The sequence below is a fragment of the Sebastes fasciatus genome, chromosome 5 (assembly GCF_043250625.1).
Source record: "Sebastes fasciatus isolate fSebFas1 chromosome 5, fSebFas1.pri, whole genome shotgun sequence".
NCBI lineage: Eukaryota > Metazoa > Chordata > Actinopteri > Perciformes > Sebastidae > Sebastes > Sebastes fasciatus.
Window position 1 is genome coordinate 27,245,179 of NC_133799.1, and position 22,027 is coordinate 27,267,205.

Genomic DNA, 22,027 nt, shown 5'->3' on the forward strand with positions numbered 1-22,027 from the left:
CAGCATCCTGCCAAATTAGACTGCAGCGGCAGGGGTGCTGCTATCCCCTCGCTTTCATGGCTCCTTGGCTTGACCACGAGCCCTTTTATCGTCAGTCTGCGCCCGCTACAATGACCCTCCAGGAGACTGACCCCGTGACTCACCGCAGGGGGCCAAGCCAGGCCCGAGCGGGGTCAGGGCAGTAGAGGCTGGCGGTCGGAGTGCACCGCGCTGGTGCAGAGGCTTGTCCAGGGTTGTTTACTCTGGGTCCTGACCCTGGCCCGCTTCCCTCCCGTGGGGGGTCAGTCCTGGACCTCAGAAGGCCGAGGTCTCCTGCAGAGAACAGGGGATGAGCAGCTATTCACTGGAGCTGAACCAGGAGCTGCGTCCGGCTCAGCGCTGACCACCGGGGACCGGGCAGGTCAGCCGGGCCAGGCTCCCGCTGCTGGCCACAGATCAGAGAGTGAAAGCAGCCGCGCTCATTAGGGAGGGCATTCTGCTCTGGATATATGTGTGAAAAGTCCCAATTAGCTGGAATTAGGTTGCACGGTGCAGCGACGCCCCAATTTATCATATTGATCAGACTCCTGGTATTCAGTCCAATTCTGCCTATTCACCAAGGCGTGATGGTGAAGAGCAACACAACCCAGGCAGCACTAACACTAAGAAAATCCAGATGGTGATTCCCCTTAAGATTACACATGCAACCATATCACACGCACACTCTGAAAGGAAATGCATGGTGCAAACATTTACATGTAGAAAAAGCAGATACACATTCACACAGATCCCCCTGAGGACCTCCAGTGAGTCAGCATGTATGGTCAGGTCTCTGATCTGATGTGATCTCTCAGGGTGATGGATGAGACTGGTTGCTTGGCCCCTCTACCTGTTTGTTGTCTCAGATCACAGCCCTCGCCTTGGGCTCTCAGCACACTGTTTATGAGAGTGTGTATAGAGATTTCTGAGGACAATATTGCATGCTGTGTGGGTATCTTATGCATCAAAGTGAGAGGTTTTCCAGTTCAGAAAGTGACCCAAAGAATGACACAACTGTTTGCTTCATATCATTACACTTCCGTAGACTTCTGTCAGTGGAGAAACTGGTGTCTGCGCCTCTTATACAGTGATTTTCTGCCTCTATGATGGTCTTTTTTTCCCATCAATTTACTTAATGTAAGAATTGTGACCATGATATGTACTGAGAGGATTTTACAGTTGAAATATAACATATCATGGTCCCAATTCTTACATAAAATAAATTGAAGGAGAAAAAAAGACCATCATAGAGGCAGAAAAACATTGTGTAAGAGGTACAGACACCAATATCTCCACTAACAGCAGTCTTACCAAAGTATAATGAGAGGAAGCAAACAGATGTGTCTCACTTTGGGTCACTTTCTGAACTGGAAAACCTCTGATGCATAAAATACCCACAAAATACAGAGAATCTCTGTATTTGTCTTTGCCAGTGGAGAAATTGGTGTCTGTACCTCCTATACAGTGATATTCTGCCTCTATTTAGATGTGAAATATTGGTGGAAGGTGCCAGCTCTAAAACGTCACCTACAAACCAAACAACAATCTTTTGCAGGAACTAATAAACAAGAGTCTGTAGCCAAGCTAGCAGCTCTGCGAGGCTGTAATTAGGCACAACAGTGCTTTGGGCAAAATGCTAACATCAGCATACTGTACTAGCATGCTCATGAATGACACAATAATGCGCAAGGCAAAAGCGTGCAATAAGAACGACGTTCTTGTTTTGGCGTGTCATTTGTACACCATGTAGTCTGCACTGACTGCAATGTAAAAACATTGGTGTGAATATGCCACTTTCAGAGTTAGTAACGTAGAATAAAAATGGAAAAAGAGGTAGATGGAACAAACACACTTTTCAACCTGGAGACCGGTGTTCTGTAAGTTACATTAGGGATGTTTGTGACATGTTTTTTAGTGATGTTTGTGACATGTTTTCCGTACTTATGTTATGTTGTTTCCGTACGTATTTTACTTAGGTTACGTACTTATTTTAAGGCCAACCATGACGTTTTTCCTAAACCTAACTCAGTGGTTTGTTGCCCACCCTACTGTTATTGCACCTTTGTTAACTGACAGGCTATCCTTTGGAGACAGGAGGATCCATTACACGCTTTGGCGTGATACCGTGTTGCATGGTGACAATGTCAACATACAGGTGCATCTGCTAATCAACAATTGATTGAAATTCATCTTGAGGGTGGTATTTATCTACTATTGGGGGACTAAATTTCATGAAAATCCATCCAACAGTTGTCAGGACATTACATTCAAATGTCAACCTGCTGGTGGCACTAGATGAAAAGTCAGGGGATCCTCAGAGTCATACGAATTAATCCCCTGGGAACCATGAATGTTTGTGCAAAATTTCATGGCAATCCGTCCAAAAGTTGTTGAGATATTTCAGTCTGGACCAAAGTGGTGCACTGACCAACCGACAGACCCACATTACTATCCCTGGAGTACGCAACAAAATACACATCCAGACTACAAATGGCCTCAGCCTGCCTCAATCACCTCTGGATTTCATGCTGAATTGAGAGGAAAAAGTGCAGAGGTCAGGAGGTGAACTGATAACACACAAGGACAGGTTGTGCCTTGTTCCATAAGACATCCCCCACGTCTGTCTCCCCCTCATCCATCCATCCGTCCACCGAACCGCACATCCATCTCTTTCTGTCGACAGTGTGACTGAGGCTCAGGCTCGGAGAGGAAGCCCCTGTCAAGATAGGCTCCTTATCACGACTGGGTCAGCCCCTCCTGTTCCCATCATCCATCAGACGGGCAGCCACCTGGAGGACGGCTGACCCCTCGCTACGACCTGATTGGATAGCCAGGCAGAAAGGACACACGGGAGTGGAGGAGATAAGGCAGATAACAAGCCTGAGCACATTCTAGTGAATCAGCATTTTTTCCTCATGACATAGTGAGGTTTTAGGGAGTCTCACGCTTTTTCCATCCTACATAAGAATTATTTCATATAAATGACAGTTAAATAGAGCCAAAGAGAGGAAAGGACTGTCAAATTTAAACAGGAAGCCAATTTTCCTCTGGAGTTCAAGTCAATCTGGCCTCTTTAAGCCACCCTGGACTGTATTTTCATGACCCGTGCAAGTGTGGAAAGCCCTCAGACCTCCTCAGAGACATGCCCCCTCTCCCTCACTCTACTTCCATCATCCTCCTCACCTCCTCTTCCTATTCTGTTTGTTTTGCTCGTATTAGTACCCCGGAGGACCGAATTATGGATCAACGGAGAAACATCCATCTCCATCTCGCTTAGCCTCCCGCTCGTGCTAAAATAAGTGGCCAATTAACTTGGCGGCGACCGTGTGTTCTTGTCCCCATCTGACTGTAGATTAATGACCGGCCAACGCTTTCTCTCCCCAGGCCCATTCATCAGAACCAGCAACTAGGTCACATGATGATTAAACGTCCGGACCGCCGTGGCCTCCTGGGGCCGGGTCCCAGCATGGCCGCACTGCAGGCAATTGGATTTAATTGCTCGCCTTTCTCTTGGCTGTGAGAGGAGAAAGAGACGACTCCATTGGCAGGTCCTATTAGCCTGTGAGGCGACAAGAGCTGAGGAATCTGGGATGTCGCACGTCCTGTGAGTGTAGGTTCGAAGAGGACTTGTCGTCCACTTCATTAAAAACACACCCACTTAGGTGCAGATGGACTCACTGCAGTGTCTCCCGTCTTATTCTAAAGACTTGACAACCTTGGAACAGTAGTAGAGAGGGAGGGTGATTTATTAAAGGGGAAATACGGTTTTATACTACTTGGCCGACGTGAAAACTGACCTTTTTTGGAGCTGTTGTAAGAGTAGTGTAGGTCACTTGGAGAGCAGAAGAGTCAGTGCGTAGAGTGTGCGTGAGTGGTGAAGCAAGAGAGAGAGAGCAGCAGTGAATGGGTGTGAGCGAACAAGTGAGCTAGTGGAGCAGAAGAAAGAGTTAGTTTAGCTTTGAGAATATCAAGTGAATGTACACTGGAAGTTGCAGTTTGTGCAGAAATAAATGCTGCAGCTCCTCAAGACCAAGAACAGAGGTTTCCCGTGTCGTGTTTCCTGCCGGCTGAGTGTATCGACGGCGGGGGTTAACTCTGGAGCGAGTAACGTTATCGACTCCGACCCAAGCTGGAAAAGATAACACAGTGCTTTGTCCTTTCTGGGCAACTGTAGAACATGGTGGCCGGCTCCGTGAAGAGGACCCGCTTCCTATGTAGTGGGCTTGTCGCGGTAGTCGGTGTTACCGGTGTTACACGGTGGTCGGGCACACACCGATAACATTACGTCATTTACAGAAATAAAACCCATTTAGTTCATTTTGGCGTATCAGCAGCATGTTATCAAAAGATAGTCAGATGACGGACGCTACAAACTGAAAGTGAATGCATCTTCCTCATACGGAGTCTCAGCTCAGAGCGGCAGGTGTCACATTTCCCAAACGTGATAAGAGAGAGTTGACAGACCGAGAGAAGGCAGAGGATTTGGTGTCAAAGCGAAAAGCAAACGCGCTTATTTGACAATATTTCAGATTTAAACCCAATGCTATAAGGGAACCATAATGTTAATGAGGCAATCGCACTGAGGAGATCGTAGCGGTCACAGCCGGTGGGCGCAGATCCCTGCGGCCCCGCAGAAAAAGCTCTACCGGAGAGGCCAGACACACAGCCAGCCACCCGACGTAAGCGATGTGCGCGCTACACATATTGAATATAATCTTTTCTTGTAAAATGTCCGGTGTAATCGGTAACACCGGTGTTGCCACAAGTTTATTATCCGGTGGGAAAATTTCCTCACCGTCACATTCCTTATATAGATATAAATGGATCATTCTAAGGTAACAGAAACACAATTCTTATTTTCAGGTGATTATACACTAAAGAAAACATTAATATTATATTCCATTTCTGCCAATAGATCCCCCTAAATGTTACACATTGTTCCTTTAAAACACAATATCCATCAAGTTTATCAATGAAAATTCAAATCCACATTCCCATACCCCTCAATCAGCTCCTTTGTCCCATACGGAGCCCAAAACATCACAAAATGTAAATACCCCCAGCTTGTCACCAGAGAGTTTAGCGCTCCTCAGTAACATGATTATCCTTACTAATGTGTCTTAAAGAGAGGCTTGCGTTACTTCAGCTCCCACACCACTTCATCTCCCTGCCCACCTCATTGATCAGTATTAGTTCGGCTGAAAATGTGATTAGTGCTTGTAGGTTAGCGAGAGATGCTTGATGAAACGAGCCTGGCAGACGGCTGTAATAGAATTAACGTGTGTGGGTCAGTCTCTAAGGGCCGCCTGAGGACATTAGCAGCTTGGGAAGGAGTCTGGCAACATCTTTTTATCAGCCACTAATTGAGTACTGAGTCAACAAGTGGAAGCTGCATGGAGTGTGTGCGTGTATGTGTGTGTGTGTGTGTGTGTGTGTGTGTGTGTGTGTGTGTGTGTGGTGGGATGAGAGACGGCTAACCAGGAGAGCATGTTGAACTCCTGCAATACACCTGAAATCCTTTTTGGGGAAATGTAAAGCGAATTTCTTTAAGGGTAGAAATGAGCTTATTTCTCAAAGGACATTTTTAAAAGGATTTGGGTTCTTTTGAACTATGAAAGACAATGTTATGTTGTATATTGGCAAATTAATACCAAATCTGTACCACCAAAATTAGCTTTTAACTCTTAGCTGTCTTTACCGATGAAGATGAGGTCCCTTTGTTAAGGCAAAAGTTTAACGTATTTTCTTCTTCAGTTGCTGGATGCATTACACCTAAAGTGCCCACTGCATCATAGCCTGCTGTCTCAGTTGCTCTCTAATCACAACCTTTTCCTTGATTTAAACCACTGCAAGGAAATACAAGAACTCAGAGGACAAAAAGAAGGAAAGTGAATGAGAGAGGGAAACACAGAAGTTCTCTTTGGCATAAAAATACACTTAAAATTACAAATGAAATGACAAACATCAGTCCAATAGCCAATCATGGGGTTACTGACAGTCTCTGATTTTCTTTACTTGTACAGTATCTGAATATGAAATATCAAATAGTACTTTAAAAAACTGTTAAGCCACTCTTGTTTTTCCTCAGTTAAAGCTTCCTAAAGGACATTTTTGAAGATGTTTGATTCATTTTGGACATTATTGGGACAGCTGGCAAAATGGCAGCATCAAATTGTTTTTTGGGTCACAAATGAAGGGAAGGAAAGAAGGAAGCACTTCCAGGGTGAAGGAAGGCACCTTTAAATCCACAGAATGTGGAGATTGGTAACGGTGTTCAAAATCAAATTGGTCTTATGTATTTTGAGTTCTTAATGATTAGCTGATGCTCCTATCCAGCCGCCACGTCATCTTCTGGAGATCACATCAGAAGTTGTCCATGGCTGGGTGCTCGCCATGCGGAGCTGGCCAGAGTGATGGAGGGTATCGATGGCGTTTGAAAGGCAGCAGAGCGCTGCGGCCAGTCTGACCCTGTCCTGCCCCATCCTTTCAGCGCCGGACCTTTCAGACGCCGCTGGACAATACCGACTGCTCTACGGCCTTCAACTGGCCTCTGAGCCGATTAGGAACCGGACCTGCCACGGAGGGACAGAGCCACGTCCTGACACCACCCACATCCAACAACACCCCCCCTTACTGGGCCTCCAAAGGGGCCACTAGGGGCCAAGGTCAGCGGCCAAGCTGACCTCTGATCTCCCGCCATGTTTGGACACGTCCACACACAATGCGAGTCCCAAGGCGGCTGATTAGAATATGGAAGGGATGAAAGAGGGCAAGAGGGCTGCGGACTGTTGCAGGCATGTGTTTGTGTGCGGACGTGTGTGTGTGTGTGCATGTATGTTGTTGGCATGACGACCTGGTCAGTGACTGTCGGACCACCGGACCTTCCCTGAAACCCCCCCTGCCCTCCCCCAGATGTGCAGCTCTTGTCCCAGGTCTCTTTGTTGGGGGCCAGGAGGGAGGAATTACACCAGGGATGATCCCGTATTACTGGGCCTGCCTGCCTTTCAGGTGGGGCTTAGTTTTGTTGGCTGGTTCTGGTCTTATCCTCCTCCCAGTGTTGCCACCACTGAGCTGATCCCTTTGATGTCCTCATACACTGACCACCACATCGCAACTATTCACAGTTTGTCCCTTCTAAAAATTGGAAGCAATGTGTTGGATTTGGTACAAAGGTAATATGCAACACAGAGGATGAAACAAACGAGGAATAATATTTCATTGTGAGGTGCATTTACAAATAAATGACACCTTAATTATATAGTATAGGTGGCTCAAAACAAACAAAGTTGAACATACTACAAAACATTAAGGGTTGGTTCACATAAATTACAATGATCCACAGAACACACTATCAACTGTTGTCTGTTGTCAAGTCACATTTTCACTGTACAAATGTGGTAGTTTTAAGCCCAACCATGTTGTTTTTTCTTAAACTAACTGAGTTGTTTTGTTGCCTAAACCTAAGCAAATGTTTTTGTTTAATTCACGTTAACCACCTGTTTACTGCGATCGAAAAGTGACGCTGAGGGGTCTGACAAAGAGTCAGTATGTGACGAGTTGGGATGAGAACGTGTTGGAATAAAGTAGCTCCAATGAAAACTGTTGACAGCGGGGGTGGTATTAACTGAGACACTGATTCTGTAAAGAAACGTTGGATTGTTTCAATGATGTGAGTGTCACAAACTACATTACATTCACCTTCATTGTATTAGGGTGGGTAGGCATATAAAAACAAAATTGTCTGCATGGCTAAATACTGTAAAGGGTAAATGAGAGAATATGTTTTTTTTGTTTTTATCAGTGACATATTATAGAGACAGATAAAGACAAGAAGAAAGTCTAATAACAGGGATGATATTATGATCAGATAGTACGGTGAACCCAGGACACTGACAAGAGGTTGGTGAAGTTGTAGAGGATTTATTGTAAAACCACAGGAACGGAGGTTGTGTGGAGAGAAGGTGATATCTGGCTGAGGCTGAGGGGCGATGTTGGAAGACAGACTGGTGAGTGGCAGAGAGGCAAAAGATCCTGGGACAAAACACAGGGAATCACAGGCTCCAAGAACAACACGGGGAACATACTCATAGAAAACACAGAAACTACTGAGGCCTGAGGCATGAGCTACCGCTGTAGCTGAGAAAATGATGTGGCGAGGACGGGGAGGAGAGCCAGGGCTGAAATAGTGTGGAGTTGATGAGTAGATTGCTGACAGGTGTGTGCAGAGCAGAGAGCCGGGAGAGGTGACGAGCTGATTGATGGCAGGTGTGCAGGTAGACTAGGACCAAGGCTGTATCTGAAACCGCATACTATCCTAGTAGTACGTACTGATTTGGCTAAAATGTTGCATGTAGAACAAAAGCTAAATCTACAGTGTGCTAAAAATACCCGGATGTCGTACTGATTTGGAAAAATTCTCCAGTATGCATCGGACCAGTCTACCTCGCCTACTGTATCCCACAATGCAATTCGGAATGGTACAGGCTACGGTTACAACAACAACAGCAAAAACGTTGCGTTTTTTTTTTACATTTTTCGTAGCTTTTTCATCACTAGATTCACACACATCAACTGTGTAGATTTTGAATATTGGCAGTTTTATAATATTAGATGGCGAATCGAACATTTGTTCCACTTTTGTCGGAGTTTAGAAGCTCCACAAACTGTCGGGACAGATAGCTAGCGCCTGCCGGGGTCGCTACCTTGCCAGCCTGCCCGTCACTCTCACAGACCGCTATGAGCTGTCTGGAGCTCTCTAGAGACCGGTCTTGTAGACAAGTGGCTTTTATTTCCTTGTTGACGGATAGTTTGTTTAAATATCACAACACAAATGTCCATCATAAATTAACGGGAACCTGTGATTATCTGCCTTTTTGGAGTTGAACAGCTCCACAGATTTGCACAGATATGCGTCCTCTGTGATAAATGCAAACGCAGATCCTACTATTCTGATTGCATAAACAAGTATCCTATTTTTTTTACTCAGGTTTTATGCATATTGCGGTGTGTTCTTTATACTATGACAGTTTTCCTAAAATTAGATTTTTAAAAATGTATCATGTATCATGATACTTATCGTATCGCCAGATTTTCGCCAATACACAGCCCTAGTGTTACAATTCTAAAGCGTTCTACATAGATTTCAGACAAAAAAATTGTGTGGCTAATAGAAATGTTCAGTGTAAAAACTTTATTTTACACCATGGTCCCACCATAAAATAATGACACTTTTATGCAAACAGAGCTGCTCTTCGTCTCTACAGCTCCCCCTGCATCCTGCAGCTGTCCTGCCCATTTGGACTGTATTAACCTGCGACCCACAACTAACCCCTCACCTCCCAGCTGTGTGTGTGTGTGTGTGTAGTGAGACGCCTTGTGCATGGCTAGTGGTCCATAGCTTTTTTTTTTACTGTTCAGTGTGCACAGCCAGAGGGTTTGTGGATGTGTATGCTACTATATGTGTATATGTGGTAGAGCAGGAATGGCCGGGGGTCTCGCTCTGACGCCCCTGTGTGTACTCATTCAGCACAGAGGTCGTGTGTCAGGGGTCAAAGGGTCTATGGGGGGTGTGAGAGGAGGTGATGGTGGTGACTCAGGGGGGAGATGGGGGGTGCACATGCCCCCAAGGTACGTAGACTATCTTAATTGGCCTCTGGAGGCTTCAGGGAACGTGTGTGTTTAAATGTATGCAAACATAAACCTGCTGTATCTTTATGGATGTGATATGAGAGGATGATGATGATGATCACAGAGAAGGCCTACAGGTGAACATCTGATGCAATACATACATGCTCTACAAGAGAATGAAGGAGGAGGATGAACCAAAAGATATGGAAATATACTATATTATGACATGTGACGATTGTTTTCTGAGACATGTATTTTCAACATAATGTTTTTACAAATGTTCATTTTTAAGGTTTCATTTCATATTTATTTCCTGCTTTGCTGGTTTTCAGTTGCATCCCTTATGGTCGGCCTTTTTGAAATTGATCAATTGCACTGCATACATTTTAATTTAGTTGCCAGCCTACTGAGCCAAACATGGATGTCCTCGTGCAATTTGTGTTAGTCTCTTTGGTAGTGTGGCTACTGCTGTGGCACTATGTCTTTCATATGTTGTCTGACTTGTGTCTCCTTTGTTATTTGTCACTGTGAATGTGCGAACAAACTAATTTCCACTCTGGGGATTGATAGTTATCTTAACTAATCTCATATAAATGAAATCTAAAAAAAACCTAAAAAAACTTGAAGGCGAAACACACAAACAAGAGGAAACTGAAGAACAGATAGAAAAGAATAAGAAGCCGTTGTGAAGTAAATAAAGGTAACACACTTTGTACTGAATTCCCGGTAAAACATTGCTAAAATGCGGACAGAAATCTGAAGAAGAAGAAGAATAAAACAACATGAAAGTACAGAACAAGGTGATTCATTTAAACTATGCGTGGTTCTTGAAAGACTGAACACGTGTTTAAGATCCTTAAATCCTCAAAGAGCACTGAAAGCTAAACGTAGGCTATACATTTCTTCTTTCTATCTTCTGTTTGAGAGAGCTATTGGCCCGTGCGTGTGTGTGTTTGTGTGTGTGTAGGCTGCCATGGTCCTGTTTGCTCAGGGAGAGTCAGTCTTGTGCCCTGCGACCACATTATCCACCTATTAAAGTCCAGCCATTATTTACCTTCCTCCTCTTAAAGGGACGGGCCGTGTCCGTCTGATAAAAGGCTGCAGAGTGTCTGTTTCACTCGAGGCTGGAGAGACGACGACGACTACAGTCACTGAGTGTTGGCAGAGCAAACATTCCTGAGCACCCAGGATCTGACACACACACACACTAACACAATGCAGAGGAAGGACACACACACGGCAATAGCTCTGAGAAACAATCTAAAGGAAACTCATTAACACACAAAGACAAAGGCACTCAAACACTAGATTTGAAGAAAATTGGTGGAAAGATATATTGTTAAAACCAAAATTACGAACATATATTTAAATCAAGCACAATTGTGGCACTGAATCTTATGTTCTAGCAAACTGATGAAGGAGTCAAAGGTCTTTAGTTGCACAGTTAAGAACAGGAAGCCTTCCTCTGGCCCTAAAGTTGGTAGATTTAAAAACATCCAGGACAATAAGTTGTACGAAGTATGCGAGTTAGGAGAAGTTACGAACTTATATTATAAATTAAATGTCTGTTCAAAATCCCGAAATGTTGTGGTGCTCGGATGATGACGAAATGGAATGGCTATTTAATTTGAATGCTTATAAGTCGGCTACTTTTGTTTCTCAAGCTTGGAAAAAAACGTCAGTATGGTTTATTTGTTTAGTATTATTTGTAATTTTTACTATTACTACTACTATTTTCTAAATAATGGTGTCTTGTCAGCCCGTTTGGGCTGGCAGATTATTAATGCATGACGCAATAATAAAATAAAAAAATTATCTCACAAACACACATACATGCACAGCTTTGATGCACATGATGGAAATTGAAGATATTAAACTGATAATGGAGACAATGACTGTCCCAGTTCAGTACTACATACCCTAGTAATAGTATTCAATATGTGCTGTATACTAATCACAGATGATTTTCAGATGGTAAACAGAAAAAGTCTATGTACTTTATCGTTTTGTGCTGACCAAACACAAAAAGATGTGATACACGTGCTGACGAACGCCAATCAAACTGCAATTTTAGAATGCCACTTCAAAATGAACCTGACAAAAACAAAATAAAAGTTTTTTGTTGTTGTTTGATTGTTTTCAGTAATCTTTCTGGAGCAGCCTCACAACCATTCACATTTATTTTAAGTTTTGCAGCTTTGAGTAGCTCTTCTATTTCCTTTGGGCATTGAATTGTGGGACAACTAACAGCACACGTCAGCAGCACGGTGACTAATCAAGTGGATTTAGTATGTATGCAGACTTTTTAAACAACACGTATCCTCATACAATGGTTCGTATGATATTCTACCAAAAGTTATTTCTCATTTTACGTGCGTTTTCCTCCGAATGTCCAGCAACACTTGACGAATGTTGAGCAACACATGCCAATTTCCGCCTCGTTACATGCATACAGTCCTTTCAAAATAAACTGCCGTCTTCATAAGAAACAACTAGGTTAGGTTTAGGCAACACAACTATTTAGTTAGGTTTAGGAAAAGATTGTGGTTTGGATTAAAATAACACCGGAAGTGGCGTATCTTAAGAACGGAAGTTACGTGACTAATAAATCAGCGTTGACTTCTGGTTTCACACGAAGTACGAACACCGGTCTCCTGGGTGAAAGTCTGGTGTGTTTTTTGACCCACCAATCCTCCCTACACGGCATCTGTCGCTCTTTATATTTCCTGGTTCACAATTACATGGATTAAATATAAAATGATTTCGTGGGATATACATATGAATTACAGTGCATTACCTTTTCTAGATATAGCTACGAACGGTGTGTGAGAACAGCCTGCCTGAAAACTTGCTGAAAACCTGCTTGAATTAGTATATAGGCGAAAATGGATTTGGGACACAGCTAATCATTTATTGTACACTGTGTGTGCACGTCTACACACTAGGTAAGTAGGTTGTACTAAAAGGAATTAATCTAAAATAAGGGTTAAACATAGTTTTGTTAAACTGGTCTTAAAACGCAATATCATGATTTGATTTTAAATTCAATTTAAAACTTTGATTTAAAATTGAAGAGTTAGAAACTGTCACATACTTAGGTGAACCAGTGATCACTGTTTAAATGATAACATTATATTATATATAAATATAATATAAGTTAATGTTTACTCCCAATGCTAAGTTTAAAATTTTTATATAATAGAATCAAATAAATTTAATTTAATCCAGGTTTGTAGTTAATTCTAGTTTGTGCAGCCCACACTTAAGTCCCCAGACATGTGTGTGTGTGTGCACACACACGTACACACACACTGGGGCATGCCCTGACTTGCTGTTGCTGTTGCTGTTGTCCAGTGGTGGTAAAGCTGTTCTCCAGCAACAGTCAAACACTCAGTGGGCAGCAGAGAAACCCTGACTGACTGGTTCAATATTTGCTGGTCCAGAGAGGAGGCGTGTGGAGGCTGCTGGGGGTCAGGAGGTCAGCGGGGCGAAGCGGTGGCCTTTCAGGCCGGGCACGACTGACCGGCAGGTGAACAAACAGAGAGGCTCCATTGGGGGAGGGGCATAAAGATGACATGATAGGACGCCACGGAGATGGATTTCACTTTTAAAGTTAGTTCAGTTTTAAAATATGTACGCATGAACAAAAAAAAAGCTTACAAGCTCACATTTTAAAAATAAGCTGACATAAGTGCGCGACCAATGTTAGTCGAACTGTGACTGAGACAGAGAAACATTTTAGTCGCAACATTCATTTATGCATTCATTTCCCATAGGGTAACCAGGTGTCCCACTTTATGTGGGACTGCACAGCATTTTTATCCCTTGTCCTGCGTCCTACACATTGAGACGATGTCCCACATTTTCATTGGCTCTAGTTTTCAAAAGTCAAACCACTGCAGGACAGACGCTTTTCTAAAATCTGGCTTTTATCCAACGTCTGTGAAGTAAGCAGCGAAGGCTGTCATCACAGGGCTGTGTTCGATGTCAATCAAACTGCGCACACGTAGGTCAAGTGCAGGTTAACTTGTCACCGTCTATGCTACGCTATGCCCAACGGGGACAACCTACAGTACTTTATGCAAATTTAGGCAGAATATGACGGAAACTACCACAAAGAAAAGAAAACGCAGCTACAACAAAGACTGGGAAACTACAACTGAAGCCGGTGGAAGGTGATTCTCAGAGTTTTTTGCGAAATTTCTGTTTTGTATTTTTCAATTTTATACAAGGGGGTTGGGGGAATACAATATGAAACTTAATTTTTTAAGTTAGATGGACATTATATCAACGTTTTAGACTACCTCTCAACATTGGTAACGTGTCCCACATTGTCCCACACAAACATATTCTTTGTCCCACATTTGGTTTGTTGGGATCTGGTCACCTTAACTTCCCATCTCTACATCAGAAAAGCAGGACAATCTACCTCTACGTGCATTGTGTTCTCGAACTTCTCAGAGCTGTTCGTCATTCAGTTCAACATCTTCCTAAATCTCTTCTCATCTTATTTTCAACTCTAATTTGACCAAAGGTCATGTGAAAGAAAAAAGTTTTTGTGTGTGAAGCAAATGAGCAAGAATTCCTGACAACACTGGATATGTATCGTGGCGATGCCCTCGTCTTAATCTGACGTGGTGTCAGGCAGGTTGAAATCCAAGTATTCTGGGAAAACAGTGAACCATTCATTTAGATAAGCCTGTTTCACTGTTTAAGTCCAAAAACACATGTAAAACAGGCATGTTAGAAAATGCAAATCTAATTAAAAGTATAAGCTCGGTGGAAATCAGATCAGGACTTCCTGAAAAGAGACAAAAGCTCACAACTTGATCACTTTACCAGACCTGTTGTCATTTCTGCTCTGGATGCTTCTAACGCCACACAGCCTCGCCTCAAACATTCAGCCTCACTGTGTGTTTGCTTTTGGTTTTAGCGCCTGCTAAGTTACTATTGATGGCCAGTCAAGTAATGTCGCCAGACCGTTTTTGGTCCGGCCTCACTGTGGCACTTAGACGATGAAAGCCGGTCCTCAGCGTCCCCCATCCGGCAACAAGTGCAGCCCCCCGTCAGCGGCACTCTGCAGGAGAAGGAAGATGAGCCTGGCTGACGTAAGTAGTGTGGACAAATACAATTTCAGCCTGGCAACGCAGCCGGGATCTGGCAACCCTCCTCTGTGTTTACCTAAAGGCTAAGGCAGCTGAGCCCAGACCTCACCTGCTGTCCTCGCTGGTTGCCATGAATGCTCACATAATCCCACTAAGTCCATGCAAACCCAGAGCCGCTTCTTGTGCTAAAAACTCAGAGTCCCTCCCACTCACTAAGACCTCCACTCGATTAAGAAACAGTTTGTGCGACGATCAGTTTTTCCATGGCAACTTTGCATAACTCCATTCTGCAGAGGAAAGTTCCCACCCCTCTGTTGTAACACACACAAACACACACATCCCTTTCACTTCTTCACCCACTGTTTCGGCATTTTATCACTCAAGTCACACTTTACCCGTCATTTTGGGGAGGCCGGTTAAACTGAATTCCTCACAGTCTTTGTGGTAGCGTTCACACTGCAGGCTCAATTCTTTTAGCACCGACACATTTCGGTGGCAGTATTTTTGACGACATAGAAGTGTTTAACCAAATTATAATCAGCTATTTGGCTTTGCTTTCATTTTGTGCTTAGTTCTGCATGCTAATTTAGCTAATCTGGTGTGAGCGGCAACAATAACCAACATGTTCTCATCCCAACTCGTCAAATACTGAGGCTTTGTCAGGCCCCTCGGCGACACTTTACAGTCGCAGTAAACACGTGCTTAATGTTGTGAATTTAAACAAAAACACTTGGTTAGGTTTAGGGAACAAAACCACTCAGTTAGGTTTAGGAAAAAACATCATAGTTGGGCTTAAAATCACAATGTTTGTAAAGTGAAAATGAAACTAAAAGTTGAGAAGATGGGACACGAACGAACAGCTGATTGTAACGTGAAAGTGAAACATGACACACGGGACATGAACAGCGGACTCCTGGATGAAAGCCTTGTGTTTGTTGGACCCATCCAATTACCCTCCTGCCCGCCATGTGTGTCTTTTCGTTCTTTAAACTGTCGACACACTCCCGCAGGTGCTAAATGCAAGATTGGGAGCATTTCTATTGCCTCCACACAGCTCTCAACATGTTATCAGCTGTAACCGCCGTATGAGAGCAGTGTAGAGTGGCGGCCATGAGCTAGCCAGTGGGGCACGCACACATGCATGAACATGTTCTAAAAGCACTTAAGGCCGGCCCGGCGATGTCAAAAAATCACAGAGAAGCTCAGATTGCAACACACACTGAGGGAAAGTGACTTCATTCTCTGCTTAGGTAGACATTACTCCTTTATATCTTTACATAACAAATAGTTGTTTGCTGCTGTATTAATGCTCTGGATATCATATAGAGCACCTTTAATGTGATATTTTAAGCAGTGGCGTGATGTCAGTCCAGCTCTTGTGTTTGTTTTTCTCTGTTGTGTGGCGGGCGGCGACCCTGTTTGTGAGCGGACACCCTGCATCTTGTGGGATTAATCGGAAAATCTAGATCCACCATCAGGGATTTATTAATGGAGGCTGTTTCCAACCACAATGGGCTGATTCATTTATGACGTCCCGTGCCGTGAGACGACGATGAGGTCATTTTATGGATTCTTTCAGGGTGGACGTCAGACTTGAATGGTGAGAACATGCAGTGGCCCTCTGCCCGGCCACCCCTGTGGAAACACACACACACACACTAACATATAGATACAGGACCACCACAGGATTCACACGGTCGAGCCTCCTTCAGTTCCTAAAATTGAAGCGCTGAGTGCTGCCATAATTTATAGCTCACACAGAATAAGAACAGGGCTCTCTGTATGTGTGTGTGTGTGTTGGGGGTGTGACAAGAAGGGTCACTGACCTCCGTGACTTGGCTAAAATCCCCATGGGCCTAATTCAGCATTGGAATGGACCCCACAGCGCAATGGGAAGATGCCTCTAACATAATGAACACAAAGGCCAATTGTGCCGCTATTCTCTGCAGGGCAGAAAGCAGCGGGCCCCGGGGACAGTAGGAGGTTTTGTTGGCTGAAACGGAGAAGGAAGCCTGTTGCTCCAACAAGCCGCTGATAAGATTCATCAGCGGTGACTCAACAGTGGCGGTTTGTCTCCCGGGGCGCAAAGTGTTAGATTTACATCCACTGTATTTATCTGCACTTGTTGACTGAAGTGCTGATAAGTGACTCTCGTAGGCCAAATCACTGTCTTTTCTATGTGTTTTAGTGTCTCCTCAAACATCAGACAGTGTCAGACAGAGTCTCTCATGTACTCTCACTGATTAATCGATTAGTTGTCAACTATTAAATTAATCGCCAAATATTTTGATCATCGATTCATCCGTATTTTTAAGGAAGAAAAAAAAAATCTAATTTCTCTGATTCCAGCTTCTTAAATGTGAATATTTTCTGGTCTCTTTACTTCTCTATGACAGTAAACTGAATATCTTCGAGTTGTGGACAAAACAAGACATTTCAGGGCGTCAACTTGGCTTTGGAAAACACTAATCAACAATTTTCACTATTTTCTGACATTTTATAGATCAAACAACGAATTGATTAATCGAGAAAATAATCACTGATTAAAATTAGTTATTTGCCGCCCTAAACTGGGCCATTCTGGGATTAAGTGCCCTTTCTTTTGCTGTCCAAAATAATAACAAATGTGCATCATGGAGTTTCAATTGTCGTTACACACCAACAGTATGGAATAACAACATAGGTAATAGTTTACTGCGCATTCATGCAAAATAATAATTAGAAAGGAAAGCAGAACAAAAGTCTTTAAAGCTCCCGAAACATGAATATTGGTTTAAGTAATTTTCATTAAAGGTTCAGTGCTTAAGATTTCACACGGGGTCTCCAACCTTTTTTCCTTGAGAGCTAATTTGACAAAATGAAAGTGTCCGAGAGCTATTAATAGCACCAAGTTGCACATCGCCAATAGCGGACATAATTTCTATGTTCCTTTTATGGTCCTTTAATAACGTTTCAGCCACCTCAGTCATCGACTCTATTACAATCTCATAGGTGAAGGGCATTTTGTGTTTCGTAAGGATGTGCGCCACTAAACGGAGCCCCTGTTGCTGCGTTGGCCTTCTTCGTCAGTTCAGTAAACAGAGACTGTCGTTTACCGTCTCTGTTCGTAGACTGCTACCAACCGGAAAGTCACATGAAAGGTTGCTGTGGACTTTGGTGAAGTGGTGCTCAACGTTGCATCATCTCTGATGTAACCAAACTTGAAAGCAGCGTAACTCGTTTAATTGACAGTTGATCAAATTTATGTACATATTCTTTGAACCTCTAGTGAGCAACAAGTGACCTTGTTGTATTTATGATTTATTGAACAATCTCTAAAGTGGACTACTTAAACCAGTATACTTTTGGTAAATGTCCACCTGAGGATGCTTTCAAGCAGCCGTGCAGTGCCAACCAGACAATTTGTCGACGTCAGTTTACGTCCACGTACGTTAATCTGCTTGCCAGAATCTCTGCCTCTCCCACAACCTCAACAAACAACCCTATAACAGAGGGGACAGAAAGACGAGAACAAAGCCAGTGTCGCCAACAAGAAGGCAAACAAATGCTAACACTGCTGCTACTGCCAAAAAACGCCCATCCCCACAATTTATTGCCCTTTTCTAAGACTTATTCAACGTTTTCATCATATACCGACCCGCCACACCCCCTGCCAAAAGACCCCGAATGTGTCTGTGTGATGAGGTGGGGGATTAAAAAAAAAACGAAGCAACAAGATCGGCCCTTTCTTTTTCTTAAGAAAGACTAGAAATGAAGCTTTGTGCACGTCCGCTGCTGTGGCACATTTGAAAAGTCTGGCCCGGCTGCTTTTGTGTCACCAACATAATGGGGATTGAGGGAAAACACAAACTGAACCACTGTGCCGTTGTGGCACTGGCTATTAGTCAACGTGACGGCCTTTGCAGATGCTAATGGTGTATAGTGTGTCCCGGCCAGCCTCCCTCCTCCCAGAACGTGGCTATCTGATAGCACAAAGGCCTTCTGCTGGAGGTTGACTTTTCCCCCTTTCTTTTCACGGCTGCTACAAAGTCATTAGGCTTTTTTTCACTCCTTTTCCCTTGTTTTTGAGAAAACAGGGGAATATAATAGCCACACAGAAAATAGAAAGTTGACGTGAGGCAGTTATCTCCATGTGTAAAGCCTCAGGTGACGGCAGGGAGGATGAGGCCTGCCCCCTCTGCATCCGCCCCTCCCCACTGTGCTGCCCTTTGAGCGATGTGGAGATGAAGTAACAACCAGGCTCTTGTGAAAGAAGAGAGGATGCCCAGGAGTGGAGGACCTCTGGACTCCGACTTATTAATCAGTCAGGCCCTCAGCTGCCTGCCTGCCTCTCCCTAGCTGCTGCCTCAGGCTGCAACGTGTCTCCAGCCTGCCTACTCAGGGTTGAGATAACAGCCTGCAGAGTTAAATACTCAGAGGGTTTGCTTAGACCTGGAGCAGAGGCCCCATCACATCAGCACACAGGTCACTGCGTCCACATGCAACCAGCTGTAGGACAACAGCAGACTGTGTGATGGAAACACACGTACATGCAACACAACTCTTCAAGGATGAGAGTGAAACGATGCATCAAAGGTGACTGCCTTTAACTCTATTGAACTAAACATTTATTGGATGGACTGCCGGGAAAGTTTGAATTGCTATAAACAGATTCTGCACTCACATGTAAGCAAAGGGTAAAGATTTTGGCATCTGAAGCGGTTCTGGTTTCCGTTTGTAGTCCGAGTAGTATTGACCAATCACGTTCGAGCAGGCTTTGGTTGAACGCAGGCAAAAAGTCTGTGTGGAGAGCAAAAGAGGCGGAAAGCTTTGGCTGAAATGCAATCTGGGAACCCACTGATAATGATTTAGCTGTCTATTGGTTTAGAATTAGCTTGTAAACCGGCCACAGAAATATTGCCCGTTGCCCCCAGAGGTGTATCCGTCGTCAGACCGATAGCCGAGGGGTTCCGAGATTGTGACATTTTGCGCAAACATTGATCGTCCCCAGAGGATGACTTGTGCAAGATTTGGTGATCACTTAAAGATGCAGTGGATAGAAATTTAGCCAATATGATTAAACAAACTAACAAACTATATCCTGACAGTAGTGCATGAGACAGGTAATCTGAAAAAAAATCATGTGCCTCTGTGTCCTCCGGTGCTCCTAATGACATCTGCAAGATTTCACAGACCGGAGGAAAACAACCAATCAGAGCCGATCTGGAGTCTGCCGTCTCTGAGCAGCTGTCAATCACTCGCCAACTCCGATCAAACGGTCAAACTAGGCATCGCTGATCAAATATGAATCAATATTCTGTTACTGTAATGCCTATTTCTACACTACATCTTGTAGTGTACTGTTTAGCTGTTTGTGACCCGGCAGTCATGTTGAGATCAGTTGAGGAAATACAAAGCACCTTACTAACACTTTAAAGGCCAGGTCGGTAATCTTAAGAAACTAGCAAGAGAACTAGATTTTAAAAATGATCCGACCGAACAGTACAGTACAGTGTTACAAACTCTTTTCCAATGAAACAGCTGGCAGCACTAGCTCCAAACGTTGCTAAATCTAGTGAGAGAGTTGCCAAGACGGCAGCACTGACCGTCCGTCCCTTCAGGCCTCCCTCCAAAGCCACTCCACCAAAATTATTATTAGCATATAATGAACGTAAACAACGAGCTTGGCTATTGTTAGTACTCACAGCTGTCAAGCTAGCAGCTTGTGGAAGACTCTGGTGACGCACTATGAGTGCACGGGCAGAGTGCACGCAGGCAAGTTGTTGAGTCATTTCATTCGGGCCAAAATGATTGGACGGGCTTATTACGGTCCTGCAACAGATAGACTTTTTTTGGTCAGAGTATTTGATTTATTGATTGTTGTCGGGATGTAATGAGAATTTCAACAAATATAACAAAAAAAATTATTTGAACAACACTACCAACCCTACCTTTTAACATTCCTCTAGCACAGGGGTCAGCAACCTTTACTGTCAAAAGAGACATTTTAGGCAAAGAAAAAAAAGAAATCTGTCTGGAGCTGCAAAACATTTGAGCATTGTGATGAAGGTAACACCGTTTATAGTCCAAGTATATAGTATATAAGTCTAATGCAGTGCGGGCCAAAGAAAAATGTACTACGCAGTATTAGGGTCACATTGAGGGAAAAAATCTGAGATTTCCAGAATAAAGTTGTAATATTACGAGAATAAAGTAATAACTTTACGAGAAAAAAAGAAAATAACACGTAAAATTAATACTTTATAATATTATGACTTTATTCTCGAAATCTCAGATTTTTTTTTTTTCCCTCAATGTGGCCCTAATACTCCTTCATACCGTCGTACCATAGACCTACAAAAATGATAAACAAAAATGAAAATGTAAACAAAAAACAGTTATTCATTTCCATGTTTATAAATCCACAGGCCGCCACTGGAGAGCGGCTAAAGAGCCACATGTGTCTCGGGAGCCGCAGGTTGCAGACCGCTGCTTTAGCAGCATCATGAGGTCCACATTTTAAAATGTGTGGAACACTTTGGTTTATGACCAAACACCTGCAATGTCATTCCCATCAGCCTCAGCTGTGTTGTTTAGTGCTAATTAGCCAATGTTAGCATGTTAACACAAGATGGACATGCTAAACATTACCTGCTAAACATGCTGATGGCTGACAGGGAATAATGTTGTCATTCTGCACATGTTAGCATTTAGCTCAAAGCACTGTACGAGTTCAGCCTCTCAGAGCTGCCAGCATGTCTGTGGACTCACAGTCTGGTTTTACTATGAGTTTCAATGTTCATTCTTCTCCTTGGAATCAGCAGTTGGAAAAACAATATTACCACAACATGCATTTAGTTGTTGTTTTGGTCATTTCTATCATACAACATCTCCATCAGTAGATGAGAGTTTGCTTACCTTGCAGCTGTATTCTCGCGATGTCTCGTGATCACGCGAGAATTGAAGCATTAAAGCAAATTGCATTAAAGCAAATTGCGAAAACTTGCAAAAAAAAGACTATCGCTAGATTTCCAGCCCTTAACTATTCGAAGTCAAGGCATAACTTTAACATTTTGCGAGAGTTTACCAACTCGGGGTTACCATAGATATAAAACAGTTTCATATCTATGGGTTACCTTCTACACACAACCAGATTTAGGAGTTTGCCCAGTTGGCATGGAAATAGATTTTCCATTTTTTTCTGAGCCTTTTAAGGATTTCAAGTGCATGTTTTCAAGAATGATCTTTGATCCTCAAGTTTTAAGCTGACACGGACTAGAAGCCTTTAACCAAAAGGT

General features: G+C 43.4%; 1 protein-coding gene and 1 long non-coding RNA gene across 3 annotated transcripts in view; one reads left to right on the forward strand and one right to left on the reverse strand.

Moving 5' to 3' along the window:
- Positions 1-22,027, forward strand: part of bmb (brambleberry) — a 401,249-nt gene that overhangs the window by 40,246 nt on the left and 338,976 nt on the right. The gene's annotated exons all lie outside the window — the stretch shown is intronic.
- LOC141768174 (uncharacterized) lies at positions 15,887-20,960 on the reverse strand. Its single transcript, XR_012594006.1, has 3 exons — positions 20,435-20,960; positions 19,414-19,529; positions 15,887-16,385 (listed from the first exon to the last, which is right to left on the reverse strand). It is a non-coding gene; the product is annotated as an uncharacterized LOC141768174 (long non-coding RNA).